The 18,108-nt window shown below is 43.7% G+C and overlaps 2 protein-coding genes across 18 annotated transcripts in view; one reads left to right on the forward strand and one right to left on the reverse strand.

Annotated features, from left to right (window-relative positions):
- The window catches only part of LMNTD1 (lamin tail domain containing 1), a 431,818-nt gene extending 414,603 nt beyond the window's left edge, over positions 1–17,215 (reverse strand). For 8 of the 14 annotated variants that reach the window (XM_059935487.1, XM_059935486.1, XM_059935485.1 and 5 more), the window contains exon 1: positions 16,292–16,415. The gene's annotated coding sequence lies outside the window, so the exon portion shown is untranslated. Of the gene's footprint in view, positions 1–9,311; positions 9,385–9,728; positions 9,794–16,291; positions 16,416–16,579; positions 16,752–17,161 lie in introns of those variants that run through there. The other 6 variants (XM_059935488.1, XM_059935483.1, XM_059935481.1 and 3 more) reach the window with 5 other exon arrangements.
- An 86-nt stretch (positions 17,216–17,301) lies between these two features.
- The window catches only part of RASSF8 (Ras association domain family member 8), a 126,501-nt gene continuing 125,694 nt past the window's right edge, over positions 17,302–18,108 (forward strand). For 3 of the 4 annotated variants that reach the window (XM_059935497.1, XM_059935498.1, XM_059935500.1), the window contains exon 1: positions 17,334–17,377. The gene's annotated coding sequence lies outside the window, so the exon portion shown is untranslated. Of the gene's footprint in view, positions 17,378–18,108 lie in introns of all 4 variants that reach the window. The other variant, XM_059935499.1, reaches the window with a different exon arrangement.

The following is an 18,108-nucleotide window of genomic DNA, read 5'->3' on the forward strand; positions in this document are numbered from 1 at the left end:
TTTATCTTCAGTTTACCTGATCTCTCTGACATGTCTGCTGTCACCAACTCACTCTTTGCTTGGCTTTTGGGACACCCACCGTGTTCTACCTGTGCCTTCTTTCCTCCCTTCAGGGATTCCTTCCTCTCCCAACTTATCAAAGTCATCTTCCACAGGTGCTTTCTCCAGACCTCTTTTCTCGAATCTCTTCTTGACTTCCTCAACTCCCACATTTTAAACTACTGCTTCTTGTGGATCATTCCAAAAATCTAAATTCCAACTGCCATTGGACATTTCTACCTTGAACATTCTAGAGGAAGGTTTGCAAAACTAATTCTATAAAGGACAGCTAGTAAATGTGTTAGGCTTTGCAGGCTGTACGGTCTCTGTCATGACTGCTGAACTCTCGCTGTTGTGGTGTGAAAGCAGCCACAACACTTAAATGGAAGGGCATGTCTGTGTTTCAATAAAACTTTATTTATAGACACTAATATTTGAATTTCATAAAATTTTCATGTATTACGAAATACTCTTCTTCTTCAGAATTTAAAAAAATCATTTAAAAATGGAGAAGTCTTTCTTAGCTCTTAACAAAGCAGGCAGCAGGCTGGATTTGGCCCTCCGACCGGCTGACCCATCCCAGAGGCACTGCCACGGTCACATGCCCCTCAGCCATTTACTCCTCCCTCCCCATCGTGATACTGTTTCCTCTTTAAGGCTGTCTTTATTTTTGCTTTACGTGAAGAGTTGTGTGCCGTGTAATTTCCTGCAGGTACAGACTTCTAGAGTGGGCTTGGGAAAAACAAATATTAATAAAGTATTCCCATGTCCAGATAAGGAAGTGGAGGCCCAGCTTGGATCTGTCATTGAGTTGAGTAGCACTAAAGCCAGCATTAGAAGACTCTTTGGACCAAGACTCTAGATGAATTGTCACACAGCGGTCAGTTACTATAATGTGGGTTTATATATATATATATATATATATATATATATATATATTTTTTTTTTTTTTAAATCAACTTCAATTTTATTTATTTATTTATTTAATTTTATTTATTTTTTGGCTGTGTTGGGTCTTCGTTGCTGTGTGCGGGCTTTTCCTAGTTGTGGCGAGCGGGGGCTACTCTTCATTGTGGTGCGTGGGCTTCTCATTGCAGTGGCTTCTCTTGTTGCAGAGCACAGGCTCTAGGTGCGCAGGCTTCAGTAGTTGTGGTGCGTGGGCTCAGTAGTTGTGGCTTGTGGGCTCTACAGCGCAGGCTCAGTAGCTGTGACGCACGGGCTTAGTTGCTCCGCGGCATGTTCTTCCCGGGCCAGGGATCTTCCCGGGCCAGGGATCGAACCCGTGTCCCCTGCATTGGCAGGCAGATTCTTAACCACTGCACCACCAGGGAAGTCCCTGTGGGTTTATATTTTTAAACACAGAAACCGAGAAGTAGAAAACCTAAGAACCTTGATTCTTTTCAGACCATATCGCATTCTATCCCACACTGCATTCTATCCATATTGCATTCTATCCCCCTTACAGAATGCTATAAGCACGTTCTCTCGTCTGACGGCTGGTTATGTCAGGCAGCCAGGAACTGTTTACTAGAGCAAAGTTCCACAGATGTCAGTTTAAGGTTGAAGTAGACATCATCGTATGCATAAAGAAGATCTAGATTACAATTATCGTAATCTTGATACTGGCAGACAGAGTTAAAGTCCAGTATTGCATTTAAAGAAAAAAAAAGTGGGACTTCCCTGGCGATCCAGTGGTTAAGACTCCCCGCTTCGACTGCAGGGGGCGCGGGTTTGATCCCTGGTCCAGGAACTAAGATCTTGCAAACTGTGCAGCGTGGCCAAACAAAACAAAAGAAAATTTTTAAAAAATACAGTGAGATGAATTTGCTACTAGTTAAAAATATGTACAGAGAGAATGGATTATTTTCCTGTAGCTAATGCCTATTTTATCCTCTTAAATGTTTTGTCTCAGAATTCACCCAGAGTTCTGAGTTCTACGAAGAATACTGTAATATTCATTTAGTTTTTTTAATGTTATTAAGGTCGTAGATTCTTTCGTAACCCCTTTTCCTACCTCTCCCGTTTTAGGATTTTGAGGAATAAATTCATCCCTACTTCGTTCAGGGCTTAGATGTTTGTTTTTTTAGCCATGGGCCAATTTGGCACTATTTATTTTAACTTTCATATTTTAGATTATCTTAATATATATTCTAATGGAAGAACTTTATGAAAAACCTAAATTACAAATGTTACTTTACTTTGTGAGAAAAACGAAGCCACCAACAAATACACAAAAATATTCAGCAAAGAAGTACCATTAGATACACCAATTGTGGTATAAAAAATAAACCATGAATATGTGTGTGATTCTACCCTCATTCCAATTTATAATTTTTTTTTGAAATTCAATGATGTTAACCTTGCTTTATTCTTCTTTCACTATTGTATTATAACGTGACCCTGGAAGAATTTTGTTTCTTGAGACTGCATTTGATCATAAGCAGAATTTGGCCCTAATTAAAATGGGATTATTATGGGATACTATATCAAACAAATGTGCTTCTGAGGTGGGTATTCTTTTACTTGTTTTCCTTTAATAGATATAATGCAAGCCAGAACATATTACCCCTTTCAAATAACAACTCTTTGGAAAACATGTCTGGCTTTGGTAAACAGACTTTTATGTTTGAATCGAGGATTAAATTAGCCTTATCCATTTCTTAATATATAGAGAAATACACTAGCAGAATCAAAAAAAAATGTCTAGAGTTTTGTTTTTGGAAGAAAATTACTTTTTGCTTATGTAGTTTTTGATTATTCAGTATATTTTGGTAAAATACTTTACAATAGGACATCTTGTAAAATAATTTTTGTAGTAGTTTTATAGAGTAGGCTAAACTGCTGTAATAAAAAGAGCCCCAAAATGCAGTGGCTCAAAGAACAATGAAGTTCATTTGTCTCCCAGGTAACAGTGCAAGACAAGTGTCCCAGCTTGGTGGGCAGCTCTGCTCCAGCCAGTCACTGGAGACCCAGGCTGGCAATAACTCTGCCATCCACAGTTGGCTGGCAGGGTTGCTCTGGTCCAGGTGGCTACGTGGGGGAAAGAGAGGGAGTCTCAGGCCAGGGAGATCCTCTTAAGCAGATAAGGCAGAAGTTCCTCGAATCACTTGTATTCGTATTCCATTGGCAAGTACCCACTCCCATGGCCACACCTAGCTACAAGGCAGACTGGAAAATACAGTCTCTCCACGTGCCCAGGAAGAGGGGAAAAACAGAAACGGTGTACAACTGCAGTCTCCGCGTATCTCTGGTTATGAAAAATTATGAATTACCAACAATATGCATCTCAAGGTCTCTAGAACGTTATACAAAACACAATAAAATGTAAGAAATAAACAGGTTAATTTTCTTCTATTATGAAAATATTCAACAAGGTAAAAACCAAGTCAGCTCTCTTTGACTTTATGTCACCACGTCAAAAAGATTTTTTTTGTACCAAACACAGAGAGGAAATACCCAACTTAAAATAAATCATGTTCTAAAAGCTGGGAATTCATTTTCTCATAGAAACAATGTTCTAAAAATGGCCAGGTTCCAAAATTACTTCAAAAGGGCTCATTTACCTCCTGTGGTACATCTGCATTGAAAAGGCAGTGGAACGCAACACGGTAGTGTAGCACTCAAAACGTGAGCTAGAAATAATTTTTTTTAATATTTTTAACATGGAAATTAAGTTTAATTAGAGAAGGACGAGGTGAGGGCCGTGGGGAGCGGGAAATGAATACTTTAATGCAAAGTCAAAGCGAACTTTCAGACGTATTCTGGCAGTGGTTCTTTAGTTTGAAAACACACCAAAATGTGTTTTCCTCCTTCGAGGTTAATCATAAGCAAAATGAATATGCTTATCAGCCATGCATTACAGGTAGATTTTTGGAACAAAATGGGAGGGAGAATATAATGAACAGAGGTGTAGGAGGAGAGAAGTCTATAAGGTAACCAAGAAAGAGAAGGGAAGGGAGGAAGAATCTCATATGCTCATGTCTCTAGTCTACAAGGTATAAAGAAAGAGCTAAACAGAGGGAAAGACAAAGATGAGGGTGGAGAAAAGTAACCAAGACTGACATAGGCATGATCTCTCAGGGGGGAAGGATGGGGACAACTTGGGATTGAGTTTTCCCTGACCCCATCTCCAGGAATTTGATTACTGCCTGCAGTGAGGGTCTCAGATTAGAAGAGGCAGCATGCAAGCAACCACGGCTAGAGAAAGAATGTTCGCCATCTAAGAGGAATTTAGGGAGTGACTGACTTCTATTTCACTTTTTGTTAATTGGCACAAGGAGAGTTCGTGGTTTAAAATTAAGAAAAGGAAAACATATCAAAATGAAAATTAGAAGAATCTTCATGGCAGAAAAGATACATCTGAACAGGGCCCTGATGAAGACACTCCTTTGCATCTTTGAAGTACACATTTGTTTTCTTCTTTGTAGCTGTTCTATTTCATTACAACTTAATAGTTCCCCTACTGCGTGCAGCATGACTTCTGAAATGCTTGATCTTGAGTAAAAAGGCAATTTTGAGCAGCTTGATCTGGGGGTAAGTCCTGTGTCTTAAGTACAGTGGAAGGCTGTTCCCGGTGAGCCTGACTGACTGCTCACAGCCCATTGATTGCGGAGCTCACCAAGGGATGTGGTTTCTCTCGCTTGACAACCACACGTACTATAATCAGAGAGACATGACATGGGGCTCCTCTGAAATTGCCTCGAATTGCCTTCCAAGCAGTACTTGGTCTAACAGTGGCTCTGGCAATAAGGAACCATCGCCATGGGTATCGAAAGCCCACCCAGCCTTTTTGAAGCCCGAATACGAAAAAATGATTTCTTTAACTTCTGAAAATGAAAACACCATTTGAAAATAAATACAAATTCTCAAATTGGCTGCAAACTAATCAAATGCCTTTTGTGGTTTCAGAGAATATGAAGACAACCCCAAACATGTTAACACAATTTCACAAATTTCTCTTATCCCAGCTTATTGTTGTCTTAAGTATTTTGCAGAGAGATACAAGTTTATGAGACAAGGAATCGACATGAAGTTTAATAAATATAAGTGTTTGTTTGTATTCCATCTTGAGTCTTAACTCTGAGCCTAATTAGCTGCGTTATCTTGAGCAGGTCCTCAGACATCTCTGGATTTGATTCCTCAACCGGAAATCGAAGGGATTGGATGAGATGAGCTCTAAGACCCCTTCCAGCTCGGCAGGCAGTAATTCAAGTTTTTTCAGCTTCAGTTGTGCCGTGACAGGGGACTTTACTGGGTTTTGGGAAGATGGAGCTACTGCTTCACGCCTATGCAATACTGCCCTGAACAGACATGTCACAGCTGCTCTGGTTCCTTCTGACAGAGGCTGCTTGGATGGGCATGAAGCCAGTGAAATTCCAGCAATAAAGACTTTTGGAAAAGCTGCCATGTGACTCTTAAGGTTTTCCACTATAACCTGAAGACCCTCAGCCAACTTTACAAAGTGATGAACAGGCATTCCCAGTCAACACAAAGAAACCCTTCAACCATGGCTCAGCCCCTCCCTGCCACTGGAGCTCTCACTCAGAACGCTAATGCCAAAATACTGGTTTACCAGTATTTTTCATTTGCAGTAATAACCTCTGAGTGAGGAGGTTTATCAGCAGAATGGACCCAAAACAAAAACAAATAAGCGCATGAAGAAACTTTTCTGTCTCATGTTGGCCTGCCTGGCACCGGTGCTCATTTCTGAATCATCACCAGGGCATCAGTGCCCTCCCTCCCACTCCTGAGAAGCTGGGTTTCTGGTCTCACACTTGACTCCCTGTCCCACCATGAGACAGATTCGGGAAAGCATCTCACTAAAAGATCAGGCCTCTGACATGAAACTTCTGATTTCAATAGTAAGAGTAAGGATAAAGGCTACCTTGAACTAGGGCCTACTCTAAGTCAGATCACTCTATTTGGTAAACATTCTTTTTTTTTTTGAATTTTATTTATTTTTTTATACAGCAGGTTCTTATTAGTTGCTTATTTTATACGTATTAGTGTATGTAGGTCAATCCCAATCTCCCAGTTCATCCCACCACCACCACCGTCACCACCACAGGCAGAAACTGAGGCCCAGACAGATAAAATAAATTGCCCAAAGTCAGCCCCACCGGCCCCACCCTAGATGCTAATCCACTCACTTCACAGTTTACCTGGAGCCATCTACAGGGCTCTGTCCTCTGGGGTGGGTGAGAGTAGCCAGGAGGATGAAGAAGGACTGACAACCAGCATCAGAAGACTTCAATATATTTCATTCTCAAAGAGTCTATCCTTTTGATAATTGTCCTCATTCAGGCTCCGGTCTCTGAAGGGAGCTCTGAAAAGTGCATTAATTTGCTTTTCATTTATCTAACAAAGACTCACTCAAGCACCTCTTACATGCACGGCAACTACTGAACTGGCTGCTGGAGAGAAGGTCTGAAAGGAGAGGAGGGCGCGCCAAGATGCTGTGCTCGCCCTAGGAGGATCAGAGTCCTGTACGCAGCCTGTCAGCCCTCCTTTAAAGCCATGTAACCTCCCAACGCATCTTCTCTTCTGCCTGTGTTACCTTCTGCCAACATTAAGAAATTAGAATTATTAAATAATTCTAATTAATAAATAATTAAGAATTATTTTCTCTCAATTTTAGAAATTTGAATTTTAATCTTTCATGTGAATTTTTCACTATCTCTAAAATATACCCTAAGGATGTCCTTGAGTGCTCACAGTAAACTATTTGTTATGTGCAAAGTAGTTCTTTCCCCAAATCACCACTTCTTCCCTTTTCCAACTCCAGCCTATTAGAAAAACAGAAATTAAAATCACCTGCCTTGACTGACACTGCCATGGGGTCTCCAACGTTTTCCTTTTTCTGCATAACATCCAGGCCTGGGGGTTGATTGCCAAGGACTGGAATTTTAGCTCCCATATTTCATTTTGTCTTGCTTGTTTTGCTTTTGTTTTTAATAACTCTTTTTTATCCCCTTATTTGCTTCTACATGAAATGGCCAGACAGAACTAGACTCCTTACCTACATGGACCCCCAGAGTACAATCACAATTATTCTTTTATTACAGGAGTAGGGAAACTGACATGCTACTCATCTTTGATTAAGTTCTGACACTTGGTTCTAATAAACAGTGGTTTTTGTTTTAACCAACACTTCGCTAGGGAACAGCAGATGCTAAAATTAAAACACAGAACCAGAAAAACATCTCTGCCCTGAGGAGAATAAAAAGATTTCCTTCTTTTGACTTACTCTCTGAAGCTACCCGGGGCTGAATTGATTATCTACTTCTGTCTAAAATCACTGAAGTATTATGCAGTTTTTTCTGCAGTTTGACATGCTGTCATGACCCCTATTAGTATGTGGACATCCCAGTTTTGAGGGCAACAAGTAACACGAGGCTATTTCTTCAAAGGGCATCCACTCTTCGTCCGTTTATTTGTTATAAAGCTCTAGTGGCCCATACTGCTCACAGGATAATGACTTTTTTGGAAACCAATGCTTAGAAATCAATATATAAATTGAATGCTACGAGTGAAGTCACAGAATAAGGTAAAAAATAAATAACAGGATCATATTCACTGAATATTATGTTCGTGGTACAAATTAAGCCTAACTCAATTTTTTTTTTCCTGGATTTTTTGGTTGGATTTTTTTTTTTTTTTTTTTTTTAATTTACTTTTTGGCTGTGTTGGGTCTTCGTTTCTGTGCGAGGGCTTTCTCTAGTTGCGGCAAGTGGGGGCCACTCTTCCTCGCGGTGCGCGGGCCTCTCACTATCGTGGCCTCTCGTTGCGGAACACAGGCTCCAGACGCGCAGGCTCAGTAATTGTGGCTCACGGGCCTAGTTGCTCCGCGGCATGTGGGATCTTCCCGGACCAGGGCTCGAACCCGTGTCCCCTGCATTGGCAGGCAGACTCTCAACCACTGCGCCACCAGAGAAGCCCTTTAGTTGGATTTTTGAACTGCTGTTTGGGTCATTATTAGAAGCTGGAACAAGCCTATTCTGCCATGTCTCGTCTCTTTCAGTGACACCAATTATTTCAATTTATGATGCATATATTCAAAATATTAGAGCTAGATGTGACATATAAGGTAATTCTAGAAGCCCTTGCTGTAAGAACAATGCAGCCCCACCTGGATGTTCGGCCCTCTTGGAATAAACACACGGAGGGTACACAGGGAACAGTGGAAGAGGAAAGACCTCTGTCAGACCATGCTTCCACCTTAGAAAGGCCCAGGAAGGCAAAGGGACTCACCCAGGGTGAAAAAGCTTATTAAGCAGAAGAACTAGCACTCACTGGGCTATTTCCTAGGATGGTCCCTTACCTGGTAAAAGACACGTAAGACCAGGAATGTCCTTGAGAATGCACACTGTTGTCTTAGCCGTAGTTCACCTGTGGGTTATGTGCCCAATTTGCTTGTAAACTGACTTGGAAACATCAGTCATTCTCAAATAGTAGGTTAACTTATTTTGCTGGGTGAGCAGTCCCTGACGAGGAAGCTGTGACGCTGCTGGAGCTGCCTGATCTTCACTCCCCAGCCCTCACCCTCAGCACGCTCTGGGCACCAGGTGGAAGGAACCCGCCTAACCCAGACCTCAATTTGCAATTCCATTCTAATCTTTGCACCTGAACCTTTGCCAGTTCTATGCTTCATTCTCTCAGCCCTTTTCAAGTCTTGCCTCACTCTAATTACAGTGGTAAAGAGTACAGATTTTGAAGTCAGACTTCCTGGGTTTGAATCCCAGCTCTGCCACTGTCTAATGATGGACTCTTAAGTAAATTACTTAATCTCTCTCTGTTTTGGCTTCCTAATCTATAAAATGGGTATAACAGTATACTGTTATACCCGATAGGGTTGTTATATTTAAAAAGTTATTATATGAGAGGTATTTAGAACAATGTTTGGCACAGAGTATACTGAATCGGAATATTATAATTACTGGCTTTGTTTAAAGTATATTCTCACCTACAAGCCTGTAGATGATGATGATAATAATAGTAATAATAATGGCAACAACAACACTTATGTACCAGGCACTGTGCTGAACGCTTTACACACATTATTCCAGTTAATCACAGTAAGTCTTTACATGCTACTAATATTATCCTCTTCTCTTCTACCCCTTATATTTTGCAGATAAGGAAACTAAGGTCTCAAGTAGTAAGAAGCAGAGTCAGGACTTGAACCAAAATCTGTCTTGGTATCTTCCCAATCTTTCTGAGAAAAGAGCCTTAGAGTTCTTTTAAAGTTCTTTGACTTAAATGGGTTGCCTTACCTCCCATACAGGTCAGGAAGACTGGAATCCCTACAGAGGCTGAAGGGCAGCAGCAGGAAGGGAAGGGTCTCTCCTGGAAGATGTCAGGCATAAGACGATGACACCATTAATGTCTTAACCAGCCCACCCTGCCTTCCACCGTGTCACAGGGCACCCACGTGGGCTGTACTGCTGAGGCCACCCGGACCCCTTACTTATATGAGTACAGTATTAGAAAATGTTCTGATTCCAGCCAAAGTGGTACTATTTGTAATCTCAATGTCAGTAGTTCTTGGGAGTCATTTATTTCTACCTCAGCCTTAGGGTAAAGGGAACATCTCTTCCTTTCCCAGATTAGAAAAAAAAAAAATTATGATTTTCCTCCCTTCCTTCAGAGCCTGTAATAGCCAGTATTTTGCACTCTTGCCTCACACTCACCTATTCTCAGTTGTCAGTGTATCTTCCGTTAGTCTAAACTGGTGTCTTCAGCGGAAGGTCTGGGGCTGAAGGACCAGGGGAGAGAGAGAAGGAAAGTGCCCAAGTTTGCTAGAGGAACACCATGCACAGCCTTGTCCCTGCTCCTGTACCACCTGCCCACACGTGTACCTCCTCTGGGGCTCTCTGCCCCCTTCACTCCCACACTGTACCCCAGAGCCTTCACCCAGCACCTCCCAGGACAGCCTTTGGGTGCTCCCCTGAAATGCAGGTGAATCAACAGCATGGCCTCTGTATTTCCCAAAGACCCACCCATGGCACCCACGCTACACCTGGCTCATGGGGCTACATTTAGGAAGGGGAATAGCATGGGAAGGATTTTTACTCTATTCCCTTTCCCCACACCCACCATCATACTTAGCCGTCAAACTATTAGAAGGTGTTGCAAAGCTGAAGTTGAATGTTTGTTATATTAAGAGTGGTGGAAAAAAAGAATCTGAGAAAGAAAAAAAAAATATATATATATATATAAAAAACTGAATCACTTTGCTGTACACCTGAAACTAACACAAAATTGTAAATCAACTATAATTTAAAAAAAAAAAAAAAGAGTGGCGGAAAAGCTGTTTGAAGACAGACAAACACAGCTCCAGCGGCCAGGGGAAATAGAAACCCTAGTGAGCAACTGAGAGACTGACAGAGGAAAGATAAGCAAGCAAGTACATTTCTAGGGCCAGTGGAAGAGGACAAAGGGGGAGGTTAGCAAGTGGCCTCAGACATAAGCATTAACCCAATGGTCCCCTTGTCCCATCCCAGCCTGTCTGGATCTATCTCAAATTTTCCTAACATCCTTAGTTCCTTCCTTACTGGGCACTTTGCCTCAGTCCCTGAAGCCACCACCAGCTGCCACTGCTTGGCACGAAATGTAGGGGAGGAGAGAGGGAGTTCCCAAGCCTGTGCTGGAAGAAGAGATGGGCTCCTCACATCCCTAGTTGTGTTCTGAGCATACTTTCCTTTAGAGACAAGGCCACACGTGGTGCTTGGTCTCCGCAGTACTTTTAGTAGTATGCTTCGGTTGTTACAGGATCCTTAAGGGTTGGGTGTGGAGCTCTAACCTATCCATATATGATGTGTCATGGGTACTGTCGGTACCCTTCTCAGATCCCTTCCTTGGGCCAGTATGTGCATCTCTAGCTGCTGTGAGTGTTGGCTGCTAAATGCAGCTGCCTCTCTCTCAGAGAACCGCCTTTGCCCTTGGGGGGAACGGGAGGTGCCTTGCCTTAGGGGTTACCACCAACCTTCAGTCAATGAGTGACTGATAATAGGAGTGCAAAAGGCCAGTCTCTTTGCCCCAAGGGACCAACTCTGTGGTCCAATTCCTGCTCTAGAGTTCCCCACAGGATCATGCTAAAGCTGGTCTCCAGCTGAGGCCTTGTCTTGTCTTTGCTTTTATCCCCCTTACCCTATGCTACCTCCCTCCTGCCCCTTCTCCTGAGGCACACCCTCAATAAGTCACTTGCACAAGAATCCCTGTCTCAGGCTCTGCTTCCAGAGAACCTGATCTAAGATACATGCTCATTTCATGTTTATTAGAGGTCCTTTACTGGCACCAGAGCAATACATCTCTGAGGAAACCAAGGGTGAGAAGAGGAGCAGCTTGACAGGACCCTAAGGCAAATTTGGACGTACAACGCAACTCAATTTATAATATTCCTGGGCCTACGCCTAAATGAAGATTTACTTATTCATACTCTAATTTTTCTCTTTCTACAGAATATGAGTTATTATACTTATTAAAAGAATTAGATGTGTAGCATTTATTATTAATACATTTGTTATAATTCTTTCAAATGTGGCTGGATGATTCTAAATTATTTTATAATAATTATTCTTACTATGATCATATAAATCTCACATTTTAAATCAGTTGTTGGGTTGTTTTCCCTCCAAGAACTATAAACTCTGTTACCGTGAACGATTGGGTCCCTGATAACGAGGCTCTGGTTAATCCAGCAGTGTTATAAACAGATCAGATTTCCAGTTTGCAATTAATAAAAATATAATTAAACACATAAAGGCAAAGCAGAAGATAATTTAATCTTTCTGCTATGATTCAGGAGTCATATTGGGGACATCATTATAAACCTCAATTATAGCATTGGAGAAGTGTAGGGAGATTGGTGAGTGGCATTCAGGTGGAAAGAATGCGAGACAGTCCAGATTTTACTGCACGTATTTACAAAGATGCAACTTCTTAACATCAGGCACCACATTCACTGTTTTTCCCCAGTATTCGGATCCTAGTATAGGCTCTTGTGGAGTCCCCCATAGTTAATCTCAGCTGACTAAATCCATTCTTCTAGCCTACAATTAAAAAACCAAGACTTTCATTTTCATAGGATTATCCTCTCAAAATACGTCTACCTAAATAAGAAGTCAATCATATTTTAAATCCTATTTCTGAATATATTTGTATTTATTCCTTTTGGTATAACCTGTTATAGTTTCCATTTATAGCTTATGCTTTATTTTCTTTCTATACTGTACTTCGCTATTTAACAAAATAAAATTTTCATCACCCTCCTGCTCCATCAAATTACTGGAGGGTCCTTTAAGGAGTTATTTATGACTTGGTCTCTAAACATTTTATTATTTTTTTAACAAGAAACTATCATTAAATTAAAAATTCCTACAGATCTGAGAACTGTTGGTTGTTTCTAAAAAGGCCCTTTATGTGGGTCAAATAAATCACAATATTTATAGATCCTTGCAGTGTTTCAGTATGTGTACAAGATTTTCACTAGGAATGGTGAAGAAAACCACATTTAATTGCTTTCTACACACGTATACTGAAGAGAAGAGGAGAGATGATTTTTTTTTTCCTTCCAAACTTGTCAGTAACAGTGACTAAATGCAGGCTTGGTAAGATGGGCTGAATAACTTTAAATGATCCCATTTGTACAAATTTTAGTACATGACTTCAGGCTTCAAGGTAGCCTTGATATCACAAGCTTGTTGCTGTAACTCCAGCTATTACATCTGTGTTTCAGGCAAAAATAGTGCTTGAGTCAGCCCTGCTCATAAATGAGGACACACAAATGAGTTTTCCTGAAAGGCCCATATCCACATGGTCAATACTTAGTAACCCCTATCTGCAAGGAAGGTTGTGAAAGAAAACTTCTCACTGGGCACAAAATCAGGTTTCCATTACTAAGAAAGGAGTGGAGAAAGGGAATGGGATAGGTAACTAGCATTATCTACCTAATTTTCTCTTTTAGCATCTCTTTCCTCAGATGGCCTGTGAGGTCATATTAATATTAATTTTGTCATATTAATTCTTGTAAGCCCAGAACTAGCACAATACCATATTTATTATGTTTATAAATTAATGACGAAAATGGAACTCTCAGCTCGTTATAGGTTAGAAGGAAGAAGATCCAAGGCAAGTATAACAGATGAGTAGGTGACATGAGTTTACTGCATTAATACTATCATTCATTCATTTAATTGTTATTTCAACTAATATTAATTGAGTTCCCAGTCTGAGCCAGGCCCTGTGTCAGGCATGGGGGATATAGCAATAAATACAACAGAGCCCCTGGCTTTAAGAAGGGGGTGGGGGTGGGGGTGGGGCGAAGCTGGAGGAGGATAGCCAGGGCTCCACTGGTAAACAAGCAATTTCAGGGTCACATGGTAAGAGAACTGAGGAGTGATCCTGAACCACCGTTTGAGGTTAGTAAGCTATAAGTAGTCTGGGTGAAACACAAAGTGGGGACAGAAGCAGCAAAAGAGAAGGGAAGATAGGTGGGACTAGCCAATAAAGAAATGTGTAAGTTATACTCAGAAGTCCATAATTTACTCCTTCCAGCACACATACCTACTTGTTTCTGACAAAATTTGTTTCTCCCTTGGACTTCCTCATGAACGGATTTCCCGACACGTGGCCCTTAACGGATCTGAGCCACTAACAAGCTTCTTCTAGCCTAAACTGTAGTCACAACTGTGTTCCATGGGCCTTATCCGAGCATGGTACAACTGTTCTTCCCAGCATCCCATCTTACAAGGTGGTGTTCCCTGGTGGACCTGTTTGGGAAGTGCTGGTCCAGATACATATTTCTCAAGCTTAGCAATATGATTCCACTGACACAAAAAAGAAAAAGTTGCCAGGGATTACCAGAGAAAGGAATTTATCCCCAGGAAGAGCAGATGGGAACTTGGTTTCTTAGTGTGTTAACACGTTGGGTTTCAGTTACATGGGTCACCAGAGGGTTATAGGGTTAGTTGAACTAATGAGTCACCACTTCAGCAATGACACAGTCAAAAAAGTTATCCAAATGACAATTTCACTAGTAATGAAGACAACATCTTTTCTTCCTGCAACTAATTCAATTCAGTTCATAACATATATGGCTAGAGATGTATCTACATCAATTCCTATTTTCTTTGCCTAGCTTAGAGAAAGAGACATCCTCCTAACAATGAAGCAGAAGTCACAAAGAGAGCGAGAGATTTAAAGATACTATGCTGTGGCCTTGAAGATGGAAGAAGAGGTCACAAGCCAAGGGATGCAGAAGCTGGAAAAGGCAAGGAAATGGATTCTCCCCTAGAGCCTCCAGAAGGAAAACAGCCCCCACCTTGATTTTAGGATTTCTGATCTCTAAAACTGTTAGATAACACATTCTTATTGTTATTAGCCACTAAGTTTGTGGTAACTTGCTTATAGTTAGCAGTAGGAAACCGATAATACATTCAATATGTCTCTAGGTGCTGACCCCGCTTGTTCATTCTCTTTGCTCTCCATGTATGTCTCTCTCCCTCCGGATTCTCCTCTTTTCTGAATCCATCCTCTCAGATTCTTTTCTTGAAAATCAAATCTGATTACGTTATAGGGCTTGAAGTGCATGAATACTCACTCATCTAGTTAGGTTACTTTCAGGGAATATAATTAGAAAGCAGAAGTAAGGGTCGTTTACAAATCCTGCCAAGGACATTTGGTGTGATCTCAGGAAGGCTTAACAGGGATGTGATTATGGCTAAGAAAGCTCAAAACAAATTATACTATATGCTGAAGAAAGAATGCATTAACCACATGGGGCTGAGGTAGGGAAGAGATTTTTCTGGGTTTATCCGGGCTGGACAGAGGTAACTTCACTGACTTCTGCAGCCACCAGTAAGGCACACTCTGATTTGGAGGTGGGGATACCTCACCAGGTACCTGGATCCTAGTAAGTGCTTCCCCTAAATAGTGGACACAGATATTTAATCATAGCAAATTTCATCTTGATTTAAATGCTGGTGACATGAAAGGTAGCTGTCATGAGTCAGTCAACTTGTTCACCTCCGGATGCATGATAAAATCGAGGTCAAGACCCTCCTGGTGACCAACAGAAACTAGATTAAGGTTCTTCTACTTGGTAAGATCCTGAGTCCTGGTTTAACAATAGCCACACTCCTTCCTGTTATCACTCATCCCTGTTTCAAGACCTCCATAAAAGAAGGATGACTATGGCTGATTCATTTTGTTGTGCAGTGGAGGCTAACACAACATTGTAAAGCAACCATACTCCAATAAAAATTAATAATAATAAAAAAAAAAAGAAGGATGACTATCACAGCAAAAAAAGGGAGGACGGTCCTAAAAAAGACGGAGGGGTCAACATTGGCAAATGCCACAAAGGGCACCAGAAGATGGGTACTGAATTTTTCCATTAGATTTGGTAATTAGGCAGTGACTGACGTTACTCAGTGGAGTTAAAGGTTGACAAGGGAATGAGAGCTTAGGAAATGTTAACATTAAGGCTGGAAAACTCCTCAGGGAAGAGGATCCATGCCCTACAGAGTCCCTTAAAAAGTTCCCTCGGGCTTTACACTTGAATCATAGAGAACTTTTCTTGTCCCCAAATCCTCCAAATGTTGATTAGCCTAAGTTGAGTCTTACCATCCCTCTCCTCAGTTCACCTCTGAGGTAGAGGAACTAATGAGCTGTGCAATAACTAAAGGGCAAAATAAAAAGAGGAAGAAACAAAAAGCCTACAAACCCAAACTCCAAACAAAACAAACCAAGCCCTGAGTAAGACGAGCGGTAACAAGTTGTGCTTCAAATGTAATATTTCCGTTTCAATGATTAAAAAAGCAAAAAAGCAAAAAAAAAAAAAAAAAAAAAAAAAAAAAACCGAGTGTCTGGAGAATCAAAACGGACATTTTATAATTGGAATGCTTCCTTGCACCTCATCCATTATTCATCCTCATCCCATTTCCCTACAAACTGATAGCTGTTCCTGAGTTGTGGGCTTGTGTGAGCACAAGTCTGGCCCAAAAACTGGATTCTGTCTGGTGGCTAAAGTAATTTTGCATGCCGTAAAAAAGAGGTGGAATGGTGAAAACAACACACACATCTGCGTTTCCACATAAAAGCACTGCTTTCCTTCATTGACAATTTGCTATATTTAAAGGTAGATGCGTGTGCATATGCGTGTGCGTGCGTGTGTGTGCGTGTTGTGTATGTGGTGGAGTGGGGAGCGGTTTTCTGAATCTGAGCCCAGCTCGTTCTAAACTTGGTTACTCACGTCTGATTCATTCGCTGTGTTTTTCGTCTCCTGTCTCTGTCACTGCCTGCTGCTGAGAAGGGGGTCGCTGAATCATTGCCACTCCAGATGAAAAGCAATTCAAACCCAGTCCTGAGGGGATGGAAGGGCCTTTTTTTTTTTTTTTTTTTTTTTTTTTTTTTTTTAAAGCGTCCGCAGAAAAAGCCTCCTACTTTCCGGGGTGACGGTGGAGGGCAGTTTTGCAAGTCTCATCCCCGGGCTATGGAAGATTTTGCTCTGTGAGAGTCAGCGAGGCACCGGTCATCTCACCATTTCTGGCTTTCGGGTCCACGGGCCTCGGCTGGCTGAGGGTGTGCGACCGGCCGGGCGGCGTGGGGGCAGTGCCAGGGGGTATGGGGCGGGGAACCGAGAGCCCGAGCGGCCGCGCCGCGCTCCCCGCCGCTTTAAAAGCTCCCACAATGCAGCGCTGGCGTCCCAGTTCCGTTACACTGTCTCCCGGCGCGGGCGAACCGGCGAGGCGCGGGCGGGGGAGCAGGGGAGCGGCGGCTGTAACCCGAGCGCCCGGCCGAGGGGGGCGCCCCCGCGCCGCCGCTCTCGCGCGCTCAGCCGGCGGCCCGGCGAAGGGGCGGAGCCGCCAGCCGCCCGGCCCGGCCCCCAGCCCGGCCCCCCGCCCAGAGGCACCGGCCGCGGGAGCGAGCCGGGCACGGACTCCGCCGCCTACGCTCGCCCGGCGTCCCGCACCGCGGCCGGCGCCCCGCTCCTTGCCCAGCCTCGCCTGCCCGCCGGCCCGCGGCATCGGTGCAGCGCTGGGAGCGGCTCCCGCCGGCGGTGCCGCAGCTGCCCGCGCGCTCGCACACCCAAGGCACCCCCGCCCGGGGCGTCCGCGCTCACCTAGCGCCGGCCAGGAGGTGCGCGGAGAGGGCGCGCCGGGGAGCTGGGGCCTCCCGCCGGTGCGGGGCGCGCGGCCGGAGGAGCGCCGGGGAGCGAGGCGCGCCGGGCTGCGTGGCCGGGGACCGGCGCTGGGCGGCCGCCGGGCGCCGCCGCGTCCCCAGCGCCCCGGCCGGCCCCGCGGGGCGGCCTGCGGGGGCGGCGCAGTTGCGAAACTGAGTAAGTATTAACTTTACTAGGCGGCCGAGATCTCTGGGCAGCGTCCGGGAGCCCTCCCTCCTCCTCCTGGAGCCTCCGGGCTCCCCCTTCCCCGCCCCTCTCTCTGCACCTCGGATTTCTTCGTCCGATCTGCCCCCGCCCCGCCGCCGCCGCCGCCGCCGCCGCCGCCGCCGCCGCCGCGGGCTCCAGCTTCCTCCAGTTCACCTTTTCCCCGCTGTCTCCCCTTTGCGCGTTCTCCTCGCCGCACACACGCGCTTTGACCGAGAGTACGAGCTTGTTTCCAGCCTCTGTTTCCTCCTAGTGTCCTTGGCCGGGGAGTTTAGAGGCCACTTTTGTTGGAAAGGGAAATGTATGTCTGGCTTCTTTAATATTTTTCGCTCCAAATGGAAATCGGATGCTCGCTTGCCGAGTGACTGCTTGGTGAACGCTTATTTTTTTCCTCTGAAAAGATGATTGGTTTACAGGTTTTTAAATGTTGTTTGAACGATTAGCCATCCTCCGTGCCTATTTCCCCTTGCCGCCAACCCGTCTGGGGAGGGGAGTCCAGAAGAGGGGACTTTCAAAGTAATTCCGTTTAGCAAACTAGAAACTTTGAGAGGGTACGTCGCGGAAAGCTTAGTAAGATTGAAGCCGAAGGGACGTGAGCCTTGAATGTGGGGTCCTCGTGTAGCACAGGATCTTTCACGCCGAGTACCTGGGCTCGTAATCGAGCGTTACGTTGTTATTTCAGC

Source organism: Balaenoptera ricei, chromosome 10 (assembly GCF_028023285.1).
Source record: "Balaenoptera ricei isolate mBalRic1 chromosome 10, mBalRic1.hap2, whole genome shotgun sequence".
NCBI lineage: Eukaryota > Metazoa > Chordata > Mammalia > Artiodactyla > Balaenopteridae > Balaenoptera > Balaenoptera ricei.